This window comes from Gekko japonicus, unplaced genomic scaffold, assembly GCF_001447785.1.
Source record: "Gekko japonicus isolate JY-2015 unplaced genomic scaffold, Gekko_japonicus_V1.1 scaffold292, whole genome shotgun sequence".
Taxonomy (NCBI): Eukaryota; Metazoa; Chordata; class Lepidosauria; order Squamata; family Gekkonidae; genus Gekko; species Gekko japonicus.
In genome coordinates, this window is record NW_015173131.1 from 25,359 (window position 1) to 42,386 (window position 17,028).

Genomic DNA, 17,028 nt, shown 5'->3' on the forward strand with positions numbered 1-17,028 from the left:
CCCGTCTTCAGCGGACCCTCCCCTTCGAGGGGACACATTCTGTGTGCTGGTCCAAAGCACGGTTTTGGTGCCAGCTGCTGGGCCACGCCCCCAACGTGAGCGATGTCGCACATCACTTCCATTGACGTGCTGGCAGCGCACACGCGCACATCCAGAACCAGCTCCCGGACCCGTCAGAGCCTCCCCCGCCGGTGAGTTTGCGGGACTTGGCAACCCTATTCCTAATACTTGGTTTCAGACTTCAGAAAGAACATTTCCCGGACCACGACATAGGAGAAGACGCGTTTATTGGTACTTCACACATGGAACAAAAACTAACGGCCGGGTGGCCAACTATATGCATTTGGGGAGGGACGCCCTTGGTTCTATTGTTGGGTTTAAACTTCCCACCAATGTCCCTATTGGCTCCTTACTGGAAGTTTCAGGAGCCTAGTCCCTATTGTCTTTGGGATCAGAGCTTTGCTGCCTCTGTCTGGCACCTGGCAGTGGTCTGAGGACATAACATCCCATTCCCTATTTTTCTCCTGACACCTACATTCTTCTACAAACAATCTGAAAGGTCCTTTATCTGTTAGCACAGACCTCAAAGAAAGATTCTCTTTTGTGGCCATCCTACTCCCAGCCTGCACTTGTAACACTTTTCCTGGCTGCCTGTTCTTTCCAGACAGAATACAATACATAGGCAGCTGTGCTCTTCTAGAAGGAAAATGCCAGAAGCAACAAGAGTGTAAATAGCTTTATTAGAACCAATGTAAAATGTCACTAAGCACTTGAGAGGGCTTTTGAGTTTACTACCCTGAATTGTTCTTCAGGTTGGGATACTGAGCAGAACAAAAAGACAGGAAAAAGGGACAGAGGGAGAAAGAACGAAATGTTACTGGGCACGATGAAAAGCCCTTTGCAGTAGTCCTACATCTGAAGGAGGGAGGGTATTGTGCAGACTTAGTTCAGTGGTGCCTAGTGCAAAAACGTTTTGGTGAAGCAAGGCATGCCGGGGAGAAGGAGCAATGGCTGCTCTCCTCCTCCTGAAGATAGAAATGCCAGCAGTTATGCAGATCTGTCTCTAGCAGGCACTGTTTTTACAAGGCAGAGAGCAAAGATTAAGAAGAACATGGCATAACTGATATAAAGCATCATTTTGAAAAAAATACGGACTGCTATTTTTTCTTTATTTCTGCTCTTTATCTTTAAAGGGAAATGTTCTAATGTGTGCTAAAAATAGATCTGAATAGTGGATGGCCTTTTTCTTTTCAAAAGGAGAGCAGCCATCGCTTCTTTATCCCAGCAGACTTTGATGCAATCTTGAGATTTTTCTTTTTTGTATCTAGCACAATTGAACCTAATTGCCTGAGTAATATCTCCTCTGTTCCATTTTTACATGTCAATAGACTTGGGCTTTACGTCATATCTCACAACATCTTTTTTCTTCTTCTACTTTTATTCCTGTGTTTTTTGCTCAAAATACATCATAGTCCTGCTGCTCTGGGGGTTTTCGTATCCTTTGTTATGTTAAGTACAAGAGACAGACTTGAGTAACAGGATTGTCTGTGTCTGAGAGTCTATCATGTTTGCATCCCTTTGAGCTGGATGTCTGATCATATTTTCCGTAAAAGTTAAGTCCAGTATAGTACACCTATGGATCATCTTCAGATGGCTGGCCTGGAATTAGGCTGATTATATGTCCAAAAAGAGACTTCAGACTTTGTCAGCTGTACAAACCACCAATGTTGTAACGTCCAGCCACAAGTTTATTCCTTTCCATAGCTACAAGTTTTTTATTGTTACTTCCAGTGCTATGCTAATCAGAGTTACGCCCTTCTGAGTCCATAGGGTTACCAGCTCTGGGTTGGAAAATAGCTGGAGATTTTGGGGGTGGAGCACGAGGAGGGTGGGGTTTGGGGAGGGGAGGGACCTCAGCATCATGTAAGGCCATAGAGTCCACCCTGCAAGGCTGCTGTTTTATCCAAGGGAACTGATCTTGGTTATCTGGAAATCAGTTGTACTAGCAGGTGCTCTCCAGGTGGCACCTGGAGGGTGACAACCCTAGTGACTTAGAAGGATGTAACTCTGCTTAGGATGGCATTGTTAAAGATCCTGACATGATATTACCTATACAGATTTCATCTAACACAGGACAACCATTTAGTCTGCATCATTAGCACCACTTTTATTTTCCGCTGTACGTTCTAAATAAATACATTTTAATTAACTTCTACCCTGGTATGATTCTACTTAAAAGGGCTCTGTTATTCTTGTCCCTTTTGACTTTTATTAGGTTATGGGAAGAAGTTGCCAGAGTGTATTTGCATTCAAAGGTGCACACGTTGTCACATACAAACACAAGGGGAAACTGTGTGCAAGATCGGAGGCAATCCTGTACATAGTTGAAATCAATGGGTTAGATCCAACCAGATTTTCCAGCTGGTGAAAAAAGAATGAGGGGGGTCCCCTCTGTCCACCGAACATGCTACACTGGGGATCATGGGATGTGGCCTGGCAAAAGTCATGTGAGATTGGGGCTGTGTTAAATCATTTGCAGGGCAATCCTATGCAGCGTTGCTCCAGTCTAAGCCCATTGATTTCAGTAGGCTTAGACTGAAGTATAGAGTAACTTTGCATAGGATTGCACTGTTAGCTGTATACAGGGTGGCAGCCCTGGGCCTAAGATTCAAACTTTTTCTCGGACCACAAACAGAAATCAGTGCCAAGGTTTATATTGCCTGACACTGACTGTTGCAGTTGTTCTTTGAATTATTAATTCTCTTAATTAAATGTTTAAGGGACAATATTTGGCTGTTAGTTTTCACATAACAATTACCCCCCCCCAAGCCAAAAATAACGGGACATTTGGATCAACACTGGAGACACTTTCTTTGCTCATGGCATCTCAGTTTAACTATGACTGCGCTTTCCAATTTTGATTTGCCTCTAACGCAAACTATGACTAGCTGCACATCAGGACAGGAGGGAGGGAAGATGGAGCATGTAAATCCAAGGCTTGGTCAGCTATTCACAAACCATACTTTCCCATAATGTCTGAAGCAAACCAGCCTGTTAAAATACTTTAAACTTGACCAGGGGTCATTTCGTAGAAAAAGAGCTAGGGGAACTCATTAGCATAACTCATTAGCATATGCCACACCCCCTGATATCACCGGAAGTGTGTCATAACGCCACACGCCCTGACATCACCGGAAATGTGTCATAAGCCCACACACCCCGCCCCCAACGGTCCCGGCTGCAGCCGCCGCCCCCGCCCTTGCAGCTCCACTGCCAAGCCCCATGAGGGGCCCGGCGGTGAACCTGCAAGGCCGGCGGGAGTGCAAGGAAGCCCCGCGAAGGCCCTCCCTGGCCCCAGGCAGGCAGGGGTGGGGAGAGGCAGGGAGGAAGCAACTTACCCTCCCTCTTCTCCTGCCTCCTCCTGGCTGAATGAGGGCCTGAAGCAGGGCAGCCGGAAGCAGGGGGCGGGGCTTCGTCATGTGCCCCGCCCCCGTACCTCACCCGGGGGAACTGCGATCCCCCGCGATCCCCCCCAAAATGACCTCTGAACTTGACCAAATATTGGGAATGATATATTTTTAATTGACTTATTGGGGGATGGAGTAAGACCTTTAAACCTTTCCCGCTCTTGGATTTAGTACCAGTCCTCCTCCTCTGTTTCTTCAGCCAGACAAAACATATCCTAGCTTTCCTATGTTTATGGAAACATGTAGGCCCTTCTTTCACAGTCTTCCACTAATGTGACCTTGAATGGTAACTTCCCCTTTCTTATGCAGATTAATAAATCTTTCGGATCAGTTGCAATGTCCTTGACTAGAACAAGGTAAACATCAGACTCCCATCCCCCTTCAGTAGTTCAAAAGTTTCAGCTTTCAAATATCTTTGGTTTCTTAGCAGTATTGCAAAGCAAAATCTAGAAGAGTATAGTACAGTACAGCAGCTCGGGTTCCTCAGTGGTAAGGGTATCATTCAGTAATTTCAGCAGGTAAACCAGCTCTTCATCATGTTGTTGTTGTTCAGTCGCACCGGAATATTTCATTTCCTTTTCCTTGAAACAACTACATGATGTATCAATCTTCTGTCACGTTTATGAAGCGGAAGAATTCCCATTGTCATCATTTTCAACACTTGGCATTGGCTCTTGGGCATGGGCAGAGTTCATTCCCCTAAGTTCAAAGTCCCTTCAGAAACCAAGAGAAGGGCTACAGGTAAAATAATGTTTCTAAATGGTGAGTTCTGAAACTTTTATTCTAGAAATGAAGTACTAGAGAGCTTCCCTGCAGAGTGAGAAAGTTCTGACCCAGAGAAGTGAAGAGGGGTGTTATGTACGTGGACCACCATCAGGGGTCCGTGGCATATGCAGGAGCTTGGCTCCTGAAACAAAGGAAACTTTGGATCCTGGTTTCCCCAGCCCCAACCAATAGCCACTTGGCGGGACATTCAAACCATCCAATGGGAATAGGGGGTGCTGGGTGGACATGTAGATAGTTGGTTAGTCTTTGTCTATGTTAAGTACAATAAACTTGTGCTAGAGCATGTTGTCGTCCGAGTCCTCCATGCGGCGAACCCAGTACTTTTCAAGAGTTTCCTGCCAACGGGCACAGCAAACCTGACCTTTCCAAATAATCGAATGCTATCCAGCCCCTTTCCGAATTCTGATTTCATTTCAGTCCAGAGCTGAAGGCCATTCTAGAGAACATCGCTCACTCTAGAAAGCATTCACATTAAACAGGTGCAGGCTTCTCCCCAGGAAAATCTGTTAATCCATGAAAAAAACAAATTCAATACATGCAGAGCAGATTATTCAAGAAAGCACAGCTGTTTCTTGCTGTTTGGAAATGGAAGGATTATTCTATCATACTCTGTAACTTGTGTACCCCTTCTGAGCCTCATCTAACCACAGTAACTGATTTCCCAGACCACAGCTCATATTCCTAAAATCACAAATAAGGCTGTCGACCTTGCTTAAAAAAAAAAAAGCTGGTACAGTGAAACCTGGTGCGTTCAACCTTAGGGGACTGAGGTATCTGGTTAACCAAGTGGGTTAACTAAGTGGGGACCAGCTTTTCACTCCTCCACAGCCTGTTAGCTGGCAGAGGAGGAGCAGACAGTGGTTCCAGTGGGCTTCTGGCAATGGGCACCATCTGTTGTGCAGCAAGTGTGGGTGGTGCCCATGACCCGAATGCACAGCTCCCCCATGCTGCTGATCAGGTGAGGATTTAAAGAGCTCAGAAATGTTCCAGCCCTTTAAATCCGTGCTTGCCACACAGCTGATCCACAGCTGGGAGCAGGGAGGAAGGGACCCTGACAGCGGGGCCCTGGCCGTGGGCACTTCCTGCGAGCTGGCAGCTCCCATGTTCATGAGAACAGTCTCAGTTAACCAAGTGTGGCAACTAACCAAACGCCAGACCACACTGCTTTTACTGTATCTTTGAATAGCTTAGGGGCAGACATTTGGAGTGGAGCCTGCCAAGAATGGAAATACAATCAGGGGCAGGGCCCACAGAAAAATCAGTCTGTGGCATGTTCATTCATATTACTTCCATCAAGGTTTTTACCACACAATACCGTATTGGATGCCATTTTAATACCATATCCCCATAAAGCAATATCACACATAAGTCCCTCACAGATCACAACAGAATTAACAGGACAACCGTGTCACATCTGCTTATTTATTTCATTTACACACCACCTTTCTCCTCCTCAGGGACCCTAAGCAGCTTCCGTCATTCTCCTCTCCTCCATTTTATCCTCACGACAACCCTGTGAGGTAGGCTAAGCTGAGACTTTGTGATTGGCCCAAGGTCACTTGGCATGCTTCCAATGGCAGATTCAAAACAGGGTCTCCCTGATCATAGTCCAACAATCTCACTGCAACAACACACTGACTCTCTGTATTAGAGAGCAGGAAATATGTCAGAACAGATACTAAAACGAGGAGGAGGAGGAGAATTGGATTTATACCCTGCCCAGTGCCCTTCACTTGGAGTCTCAGAGCAGCTTACAATCTCCTTCCCTTCCTCTCCCCACAACAGACACCCTATGAGGTAGGTGGGGCTGAGAGAGCTCTGAGAGAACTGTGAATTTTTAGAAATAAGTGTGTAGAAACCAATTACTATTTGGATAGAGAACACTGAGCCAGACATCAGTCCAGTCAATGAATCTATTACCCATGAAACAAAGAGGAAACACCATACCCTTTCATTCACTATCAGTCCCTTTTTACAATAGACAGCATATAGATATAGACCAGTCATTCCCAACATAGTGTCCATTAGCACCAGGGTCCCCACCAGTGTCTTTTCTGGCACCAACTTCCTTCTTCCCCAAAGCAAACAGTCAGTCCTAGTTTTCTTCTGCCTTTTTAGTGCAGGAGATGCTTCAGAGGAGCCCAAAAGACAATCCCGCCTCTCCTCCAGGGCTGTGAACCAATCCTTGCGATTTAGGCCTCATGCTAGTCCAAGTGATTGTCAGCCAAACTGACCCCATGGAATTCCATTGGATGGGAGGGGGTGAAGAAAATCTTTTTCCCTTTTGGATAGGAATTTTGTGACCCTGGAAAGGAGCTTCAGTTTAGTTAGGTTCTTATTTGGCTTTTAGTTAGGATTTGGGGGTCGCCTTAGGCAAGAAAGATTATTTCAGTGTGACAAATAAGTATCCTTTTAAGGGCCCGTCATTTCCAACTGGTGTGGGCACGTTCTCTGGAAAGGTGCTCTGTATGATGGAAAAGAGCAGCTTTAAACCTGCTGAGGTATCCTATCCAGAGAAAGGGGAACCAAATCTCCCTCTAGGGTTTATTTACTTTATTTGTGAGTCAGTTTTACTTTATATATTTAAGTCATCCACACATCGTATTTACCTTATTAAATATTTATTTTCTGTTAAAATAAACCTTTGTTGTTCATCCCTTTCTGTGTCTTGTCTGTCAAGTCAAACATCTAAGAAAACGTGGCCTCTATTTACCTCACAAATAAGTACAGCCTTAATCGAGCAGGTTTTCAAACAAAAGACCTTTAAGGAGCACCTAGCTGACATTCTACCAATCTTTAATTCTAAGCTTGCTTCCCTCTTTTTTATTTGATTGTGGGCAGCTGGGGTTTAAAGAATCTACAGAAGAGGCCAGAGTGGGGGACTGGGCATTCTTCAGTTCAGGAGGCAGTTGCCTCAGAGCCCCCGCCCCCTCACCCCCTAGCCGCCCACCAGAAGAAGCTTCAGAAGAGCCCAAGAGATATCCCCTTCGTGTCTGCAAGAAGCACCCATTCAGAAATTGCTGCCATTAGTTATAGGAGAATGCTTAGGTTGTAACCTCCCAGCACTTTGTAATTAGTCCCAGCCCCCATGGCAGCCATTTCAGAGGTGGCCACACACACCCCTGCAGCCATATTGTAGCGGTGCCTACCACCTGTCCTTAAAATGCCAAGAGCGCCCACAGGCTCAATAAGGTTAGTAGCCCCTGACACAAGACACCTGAAATTTATTTAAGTTATTTACAATTTGTCTTTCTCAATGGGATGCAAGATTCCGGATCATACATAGATCTCTATACATGCAAAACATGCACAAAAGAACCCTTTTCTCATGCACACAGATATATACATCACCACACATAACACAAATAGGCAGGACATATATATGCAGCATGCCTCTTCTTATGCACACAGGTGAAAGAAAGGAACAACCCTTCAGGGTAGGTTAGGTTGGGGCGGTTAGCTTAATCAGTGACTATATATGGAGCCCAACATGTGTTTAGGCTTGCCATTTGCCCATCTGCAGCTGGTAAATCCCCACCATCAAGAAACTGAAGAGCAGGAGAAAAATATGGCCAGGAAATTGGCTCTAGGCATTTCCCTATGACTCTATGGCCTTCAGCACAGAGATTAGGGGAAATACCTAAAGGGTAACTGATGCCACGCCCAGTGTTCCCTCTAAGATGAGTTAGTGTGAGCTAGCTCACAGTTTTTAAGCCTCTAGCTCACACATTTTTGTCTTAGCTCAGGAAGGATGGCTCCCGAGCAAACTAATTTATTCAGTAGACAAATTGCTCACTCACAACTTTAATTTTTGCTCACAAGACTCCACAGCTTAGCAGGAGCATTGGCCATGACCTCCCCAAACTCTACCTGTCACAGGTACAGCCCTCAAAATATCCTGATGTTTGCAAAGACAGTGCTGGCAACCCTACCAAAGACAAAGCTAAATTTAGACCTTTTCGCTTTTTGTTGTTCAGACTTGACAAATGATGTCACATATCTAAACTAGAGTCTTTCCAAGAATGATTGCAGTACTGGCCCATTACCTTTTTTTTTTTGATAAATCTTTTTATTTGAGTTTTAACAAATATGTTTAGAATCTTTGACAGTTATTGTATTGAGTATAAAACAGTTTTTCCATTAACATTATCACTTTTCCATGTTAACATCCAAAATTATTTTGCATAACTCATCTTCTTTAAATACAATTAGATAAAACTAAACAATACACATTAAATAAAACTAAACAATACACTGGCCCATTACCTGAAGGAACAAAATATTGGTGGGGAAACACCCTGGGTCATCTCTCTGCCCAGAAGAACCAGAACTCAATCTTTTTTTTTTTAATTTTAAAATGTGCTGTTCTATTTTTACCAACCCTTACTATCGTATGGGGTGTCCTCTTGCCTTGGTTATTCATGTCATCATTTGAGTTACCATAATCATCTTTCTCGTTTATTTGTAACTTGTCAGTATCAGTAAATTATCTTTTTGTTATCTTTTGTTGTAAGAGACAGCCTCCCATTAGTCATCAGTGTGACTCTGTGACTGGTATATAATACTTCACATATCAGTAGTCTTTGTTAAATTTTAGCTTGATTCTGGTAATGAGACAGGCATCAAGGATGGGTGTTTGGAGGAGGGAGGGGAGGAGGGGGAGAGAGAAAGAACGCTCTCAAAGCCAAATCCCTCTAGACCAGCTGACATGTAGCAGCATGGATCCTAACCTTATCCTACCACTCCACTGAGCAATGTTTATTTATTTGGTGGTGGGGGTGGAAAGTGCTGTCAAGTCACAGCCAACGTACGGCAACCCCATAGGGTTTCCAAGGCCAGAGACATTCAGAGGCGGTTTTGCCATTGCCTGCCAACGCATAGTGAGCCTGGTAGTCCTTGGTGGTCTCCCATCTAAACACTAGTCAGGGCAAACCCTGTTTAGCTTCCTAGATCTGCCGAGAACGGGCTAGCCTAGGCCATCCAGGTCATCCAGTTTATTTACTTTCTTATTAATTAAAATATTTATATCCTACCTTTCCTTTTGGCTCAAGTTTGAAGCCTTCCTCGATTCTAAGGAGACTTCCTCCAATATACGTGGCTCTTCCTTTGGCTGGAGGAAAGCTACTTGGATGATGGCTGGATCAAGTGGACCTCTTAGAGGCTTTTGACACAATCAGTCATTGCATCTTTCTGGACCACCTTTCTGCACTGGGATTGGGAGGCACTGTTCTGTGGTGGTCCCAGTCGTATCTGGAGAGTAGGTTTCAGAAAGTGGTGCTAGAGGACTGCTGCTCAGCCCCTTGGTTTTTGTCCTCTGGGGTCCCACAAGGTTCCATCTTCCAGATTGTCTGCCATCAACACATGCTGCTGTGCCCTCATAACGTCTGTGGGCCTGTTACACTAGCAGATTGGTTTCTTTTGTACTTCTGTGTGCTTCGGGAGCTGTGTATGTTTTATTCTGTTTGTAAGGCGCCCTGAGCCGCCCTTGGCTGGGAGGGCGGGATATAAATCTAAATAAATAAATAATAAATAAATAAATTATCCCCTGCACTTCATCATTTACATGTAAACGGTGGGTGCTGTCATGCGGAGATTCAAGGTGGGTCGTCACCAATATGCAGATGACACTCAGCTCTAGCTCACGCTTCCAGTTGATCCCAGGGAAGTTATAGAAATCCGGAACCAGTGACTGGGGCCAGTTTTGGAGTGACTGCAGGCTAATAAACTGAAGCTTAATCCTGGCAAAACAGAAATGCTACTGGTAAGCAGAAAGTCTGACCCAGGATTTCAGTTGTTGCCTATTCTGGATGGGGCTGCATTCTCCTTAAAGGAACATGGACAGGTCTGTAGTTTGGGGGTGCTCTTGGACCTAGTCCTAGTGCTGGATAAGCAGGTGGCAGTTGTGGCCAGGAGTACCTTTCTGACATTAACCAGCTGCAACCTTTCCTTGGCAGAAAAGATCAGGCCACTGTGGTGCATGCCCTGGCTACATCTAGATTACTGCAATGTGCTCTGTATATGGCTGCCCTTGAGAAGTGTTCAGAAACTTCTATTGTTGCAGAATGCTGAAGCCAGAACGTTGACCGGAGTGTGTGGTAGGAACCATATCAGTCCAGTCTTGGCCCATCTGTACTGGCTCCCAATTTGTTTCTGGGCAGAATTCAAAGTGCTGGTGTTGACCTTTGATGCCCTGTATGGTTTGGGATCAACATACCTGTAGGAATGCCTACTTCCTAATGAACCCACCCAAGCACCTACAGTCATATTTGGAGGCTTTTGTTTGGGTGCACCCCATTGGGGGTTAAAACTTTTTTTGTTTGGTGTTCACTCAGTGATTCCTCCTTCCTGACCAATGTTTTGAGTGTTGTTTTCATATCTTTGCATGTATTGTAGCTCTGTTTTTTAATTGTTTTAATGCTGTATGTGTGATTGGGGGGGGGGTTAATGGTTTTAAAATGTGATTTTATTATGAATGTTTTAATTTGTTAGCGACCTTGGTAGCCCTGAGACTTAGAGCAGCTTAAAATCTTCTTTCCCTTCCCCTCCCCACCACAACAGACACCCTGTGAGGTAGGTGGGGCTGAGAGAGCTCTTCGAGAACTGCTCTTGAGAGAACAACTCTGAAATAACTTGTGACTCACCCAAGATCACACCAGCAGCTGCATGTGGAGTGGGGAATCAAACCGGTTCTCCCAGATTAGAGTCCGCACTCCTAACTACTACACCAAACTGGCTATCAAAAGGCAAGATATAAATTTTGTAAAATAAAACAAATAAATACAATTAAAAGAAAGCTGGTCACTGGGGGAAGCAAGCTAATATTTGAGAAATTCAGCAGTTTCTAAAGTGTAGAAGAGATAAGGGGCTTGAAGGGGACCCTTGGCTTGGATGCCTTTGAAAGATATTGGAAGGTTTTGTAGAGACTGAAGATGTCACAGAGGTTTGGGATCCAGAGGTCATTTATTGGAGATCAAAGGAAGAAATCTGTTGTGGACTGGAAGAAAGAAATATTTTGTTGTTGTCTATATAAATTATATTTATATTACTATGGCCCTGTTTACATGCAGCATTTGTGGCGGGAGAGGCACGAATGTCCGGCGGAGTATACTGGCGTGATCACAAGGACACATTTGGCAAGCGTAGCACACCCATCGCCGACCCGTAGCATTCGCCCGAAGATCCGGAGTTAAAAAATACCCGGGAAAGCCTACTAGCAAACAGTTTGCTACGGGCTGTTGACGGAATACCTACGTGTGATCGCTCAAGCACGCTCTTGATGCGCACCGAAAACACACGCCGTGGTGGCGTCTGATCGTGTTCTGGCGTGTTAAATTGCGCCGGAGCCACGCCTCCCCCGCGTTATCTGGCCCCTGTGACTGGGGCCCATGTTGTGTTTTTCTGTGAATTACTTTGAGTTCCTGGTGGGGCAGAAAGTGGCATAAAAGGTAAAGGTGCCCTTGCTCGAAAGCCAGTCGAATCTGACTCTAGGGTTGCGGTGCTCATCTCTGTTTCAAAGCCGAAGAGCCAGCGCTGTGGCCGGCATGACTACATAATATCATAGGGTTGCCAGCTCTGGGTTGGGAAATACCTGGAGATTTGGGGGGAGGGGGGGCTGGGTAGTGCGGTTTTTTTAGCAGGGTGGGATGTTAGTACTGTAAAATGCCATCAAATCCACCCTCTGCTGCCGCCTGGGGGGGAACTGATCTCTGTAGCCTGGAGATCATTTGTAATTCCAGGAAATCTTCAGACCCACCTGGAGGTTGGTAAACCTAAGAAATAAAGAGGTTTCTTGGGAATTGATAGTGGCAAATCCCAGGCAAAGCTATTTAGGGTAAAGGAGAAGAGAAATATTTTGGGGATGACTGGCAGGATGGAGGCAACTAGGAGAGGAAGGAACCAATGAGGGTCATGTGGGAAGCCAAATGGTTTGTATGGGAGAAGGTTCAGAAAGGTGTGACAAAAAATCCCCTACGTGATGGGTGGGCGGGGCTTAGGCAGCCAGGCAAGCGTGCTGGAGGTGGGTGGGAGGAGCCTCGCAGGTAGGCGGAGCCACGGACCGGCGGTGGGCGGGGCTTGGCGAGGGCCAATGGTGGGTGTGGCCAACAACCGCAGAGGGGGCGTTGCCCAGGTAAAGCAAGAGGGCGTGGCTTAACAGGCGGGGCTCTTCCGCAATTGGGGCAGTTCTCGCCTTGCCGGAAGCGGATGTGGCCTAGTATTTCCGGCGCTCCGCAGGCGGGCGGCCATGTTACAGCAGCTGGGACGGTGCAGTGGCTTTTGCTGGTTCCCGCGGCGGCCGGTAGGTTGCGGGCCGGCGCCGACCGTGAGCGGCGGCTCCTGGTGGGGGCGCTGCAGCTGGGACTCGAGCTCGTGACTGGGCGCCTCGGGTGGCTCCCTGCCCATCTCCCTTCCCGGCGCCGCCGCCTTCGTCCTCCTCCTCCCCCATCAGGGGATGACGCCCCGCCCTTCCCTCGGGGTCCCGAGGCTCCCCTCTCCAAAGCCCCTGCGGGGTCACAATTCACACGACACGCCCCTATCCCTGTCTCGGTGGCTTTCCCCCTGTGGACCACGTCTGCCCAGTCCCTGGCGTGTCCCTCGTGCTGGGGCTCCCCCTTCCTCTGCCTTCCTCTGTTTTCTGGGGAGCTTCTCAGCCCCACCCACCCCTCTACCCCGTCTTTCCTCTCCACCGTGTCCCGGTGCAACCAGTGGTTGTCGGCCCCGATCTAGCCTCCTTGTGGCGTGTATTGAGCGAGAAATTAACCGGGAGCCCAGGGGCACCTTAAAGACTTAACGAGATTGGTTCCAGGATAAACCTCTCTGGGTTTATTGGCCGGGTTACTTCGTGGCCCTCCCAAATCCTTCTATCCCCGTGCTCTAGAGAAGGGGTGCAACGCAGCTGTCGCTTATCTTCTCTACTCTTACTCCAGCCTAGGTGCCTCTATTTGTAACCTGTTACAAACCAGACAACGACAGGATACTTTGCTAGAGGATACTTTTTTGTTCGTGACTGGGTTTGGTAGAAGGCAAAGGAGGTAATAGTTTAAAAGTAGCTTTGACCTGTCCAGGCCAGTTCTTTGGGGCTGTACTTGATTGTTTTACTTTAAACCTTGCTTGACACACAGGCTTTGTTTGTGTCCCCAAACGCCCACTGATAATAAGCATCTCAACAGGTGTTCAGATTCTTAGCTTTGTTGAAAACAGGCAAGAATGTGATGATGTGTGACCTGCAGGTTTTTAAAGTTCTCGTCAAGATCTTATTTATTTCCTTTAAATTACAAAAATTGTCTACTGGTGAAAGAACTAAATGCATCTTTGCAAACCAAAATTCATAAATTTCCTTCTGTCACTGCTGTGGGATGCTAAGATCTCTCTCTCAAGGCATTTACAGATGTTTAAGATTGTATCTATGTCCAGTTTCCAGTTCAGGTGTACCTTTGGCAAAACTTGGGGAGAGTGTGTACCCCCATGTTACTTTTACCACTCTTATTGTTTCCTGCCAGTTGATGGTGACTTGTTTGTTTGGGTTGGTGTTCTCTCCTTCCCTTTTTTTTAAAGCTGTTGTTTCATCTATATGGATTACTTTAAACATTGATTGTAATGCCTTTTTAACTGTTTGCTGCCTTGAGGGACTTAACTCGGCGGAAGGCAGGATGCAAATGTTTTAACTAAAATAATTATGTTATTAGCGATTTACTATTCTTAGGCAGTTTACAAAAAGCACTAATATTATAAAATCATAACAGAATCATGAAGACACTGTATGTAATATATCATCTATGTGATGTGTCAGCAAATAACTGCAGTGCAGTGCATTTTGAATTAGTTTCAACTGAAATGTCACAAAGTGAGCAAGCTTCGGCATTACCTAGGACTTCATCATGTCTAGGTGCATCCAAGGCTACTTGGATAAAATACAAAAAAAGACCACTTTTTTGGCAAATATAAATATTGCTTCTACTTGAGTCTGGAGCACCTCCTATATAGTCCATTTTAAGACTGCTTTAAACTTCGCATGTGGCCCTGAAACATCTTTGTTCCTTCTCTCTCTTCCCCCCCCCCTTTGTTTTTTGTAGTGGACATCCAGCCTAAGAGCTCTGGAGAATGCAAAGGCTTGCACACTATTTTGTGCCATTTTGGTCCAAATAGAAAGATATTGCACTTCTGTTGTGTGCTGACCAATATGGATACCTCCTGTTTGTGATGTTGACGCAAGCAACAGTAATAATATTGGAAGTAAATTAACTCCATGTTGCAAGTTAGTGTTATCTCTTTTATTTAAGTGAGGACTGTCTCAGGCCAGGAAATTCTTTTCTCTGTCTCCCCTAGACGTACTTGTCATTGTAGTATAATTTATGTACTGCTGTTTCTTCCAAGGCCAGACCTTTTTCTTATGAACTTCTGGTGAGTGGTGTCATTTATACAAGGATATGAAGACTTTTTCTGTTGAGGGCTTGGAAATTGTGAACAGTTTTGGAACCTGCTCTTCCATATTGCATACGTTCCTCTCTTAGAATTTGGGCTGTGCATCATTGTGAGCAAAAATTCTACTTTGTGAGCTACTGGCATTAAAGTTGTGAGTGAGCGATTTGGCTACTGCATAAATTAGTTTGCTCTGGAGCCATCCTTCCTGAGCTAAGACAAAAATGTGTGAGCTGGAGGCTAAAAAGCTGAGCTAGCTCACACTAATTCAGCTTAGAGGGAACACTATTGACTGCTTGTGCAATCCAGGAATGTCTTGGAAGTTGAGCATGCAGCTAGTTTTAATTGTTTTTTAGTGGTGATTTGTACTGGTTTTGAGGGTGGCAAGTTGCAATATTTGGACCTGCATTTAGAAATGGATTGGCTGCCTCACTAATCCAGAGTCAGCGCTATTGAGAAGTGTTTTCTTTGTGATTGACTTGTATGTTTAATTGGTTTCTCAGCCTCCAAGTATTAATGCAATGACTTTGGGAATGAGGCTATTGATTTCATTCTGTAGGCCTTTTAAATCATTAAAATGTTTTACATTCTTCATACTCATCCTTTCAACAGCCATGTGAAGTAATTCTCCTTTTCCAAATTGGGACCTGGTATGCCTTGTCAAGAAATGGGCCTTGTCTAGCTGGTTCTTGGCGTTTCAATTTTTGGTTTGGGCTTTTGGGCCTAGTCAAGTTACTGAAGGCTACTCTCTGGGAAATTAATGTCACAGTGACTTACAGTTTCAAGAGAGATAATGGATGAGATGGAGCTAGGCACAGTTGAAAGTGAGATAATGGCTCTGGGAGCTTCAAGGCCAGAGACACAGAGGGAGTTTTGCAGTCGCATTCCATCTGATTAGTGTCAGGAGCCCCAGGCACCGGTGAGTTGCTTGATTTTGAGTATGTGTTGGCTGCAGAGGTATGTGGTCACGTGTCTTATCGTCACATGTCTTATGAATGTACCTGATTGGCTTCACAGGATCAGGCCAGTTGCGGGCAGTCTTGCATAAGACCATTCATTCTAGTTTAGATTCTTTTGTGCCTTCCTTCATTCCAGCCACCATTTTGACTGTAGGTTGGGCTTTGTGCTGCCGGAATACCCCCTTCCTGGACTTTGGACTTCGGCATTCTATATGGATTCTGCGCCTTCAATTGGACCAGATAGCATCTGGGTCTGAGGACTAAAGGCTAAATAAATATTCTGAGACAAAATACTGATTTTCTTTCCTTCTTTGCACTACTTCTATATTTTTATACTTTTGCGCATTTCTTTAATAAACCTTATTACTTATATTCCTGTAGTATTATTTGGGTTTGGGGGCTTCAGTTTGAACCCTGTGTATGTTTGTGTTAAGTGCCGCCACCTCACTTCCAACATATGGCGACCCTAGGAATTAATAACCTCCAAAATGTCCTATTGTTAAGAGCCTTGCTCAGGTCTTGCAAATGGAGGACCGCGGCTTCCTTGCTTGAGTCAATCCATCTCATGTTGGGTCTTCCCGTTTCCCTTCTGCCTTCAACTTTTCTTAGTATTTTTCTAGTGACTTTTTGTCTTATAATGTGACCAAAGTACAATAGCCTCAGTTTAGTTGTTTTAGCTTCAAGGGGAGAGATACTTGTCTTTTTGGTGTAAACCTGTAAAACGCTCCTCCAGCACGATTTTTCGAATGAATCAACTTTTCTTTCTGTTAGCTTTCTTTATTGCCCAGTTTTCACACCCATACATAGTAATGGGGAATATTATGGCATGACTTATCTTGATTGCCAGTGGCACATCCTTACACTTTAGAACAGGGGTGTCAATCATGTGGCCCACGGGCCAGATCCAGCCCCTGCAGGGCTGGTATACGGCCCACGAGCAAGTGCTTACATTTCCCAGCCATTACTGCTGCTGCATCGCCAAAGCCTCTCTTCCTCCTTAGGGAAGCAAGGAGGAAGGAAAAATAAAGTGCACGTGTGTGCAGCAGGAAAAATGCTCCCTCCTGCTTCCTCCTTAGGCTGCTGCTGCAATGCCTAGGCTATCTTCCTCCTCTAGGGAAGCGAGGGGGAAGGAAAAAGAGCACACTTGCACACAGCATAGAAAAGCTCCCTCTTGCTTCCTCCTTTGGGTCTGCTGCTGCTGCAATACCTAGGCTGTCTTCCCTCATTTGGAGAGGGAGTCCCATGGCACCTTCAAGACCAACAAAGCTTTATTCCAGGATAAACTTTCCTGTGCATGCATACTGAGGGGGAGGGCGGGGGGAGAGAGATTCTTCTGACAAGCCTGCTCTGCCATTTACTGTGAGACCTGCTCTCTCTCTCTCTCTCTCTCTCTCTCTCTC

General features: G+C 45.5%; 1 protein-coding gene across 1 annotated transcript in view; it reads left to right on the forward strand.

The window, feature by feature from the left end:
* Positions 1-12,490: 12,490 nt before the first annotated feature.
* The window catches only part of CCDC71 (coiled-coil domain containing 71), a 34,048-nt gene continuing 29,510 nt past the window's right edge, over positions 12,491-17,028 (forward strand). The window contains exon 1 of the mRNA XM_015422128.1: positions 12,491-12,549. The gene's annotated coding sequence lies outside the window, so the exon portion shown is untranslated. The remainder of the gene's footprint in view (positions 12,550-17,028) is intronic.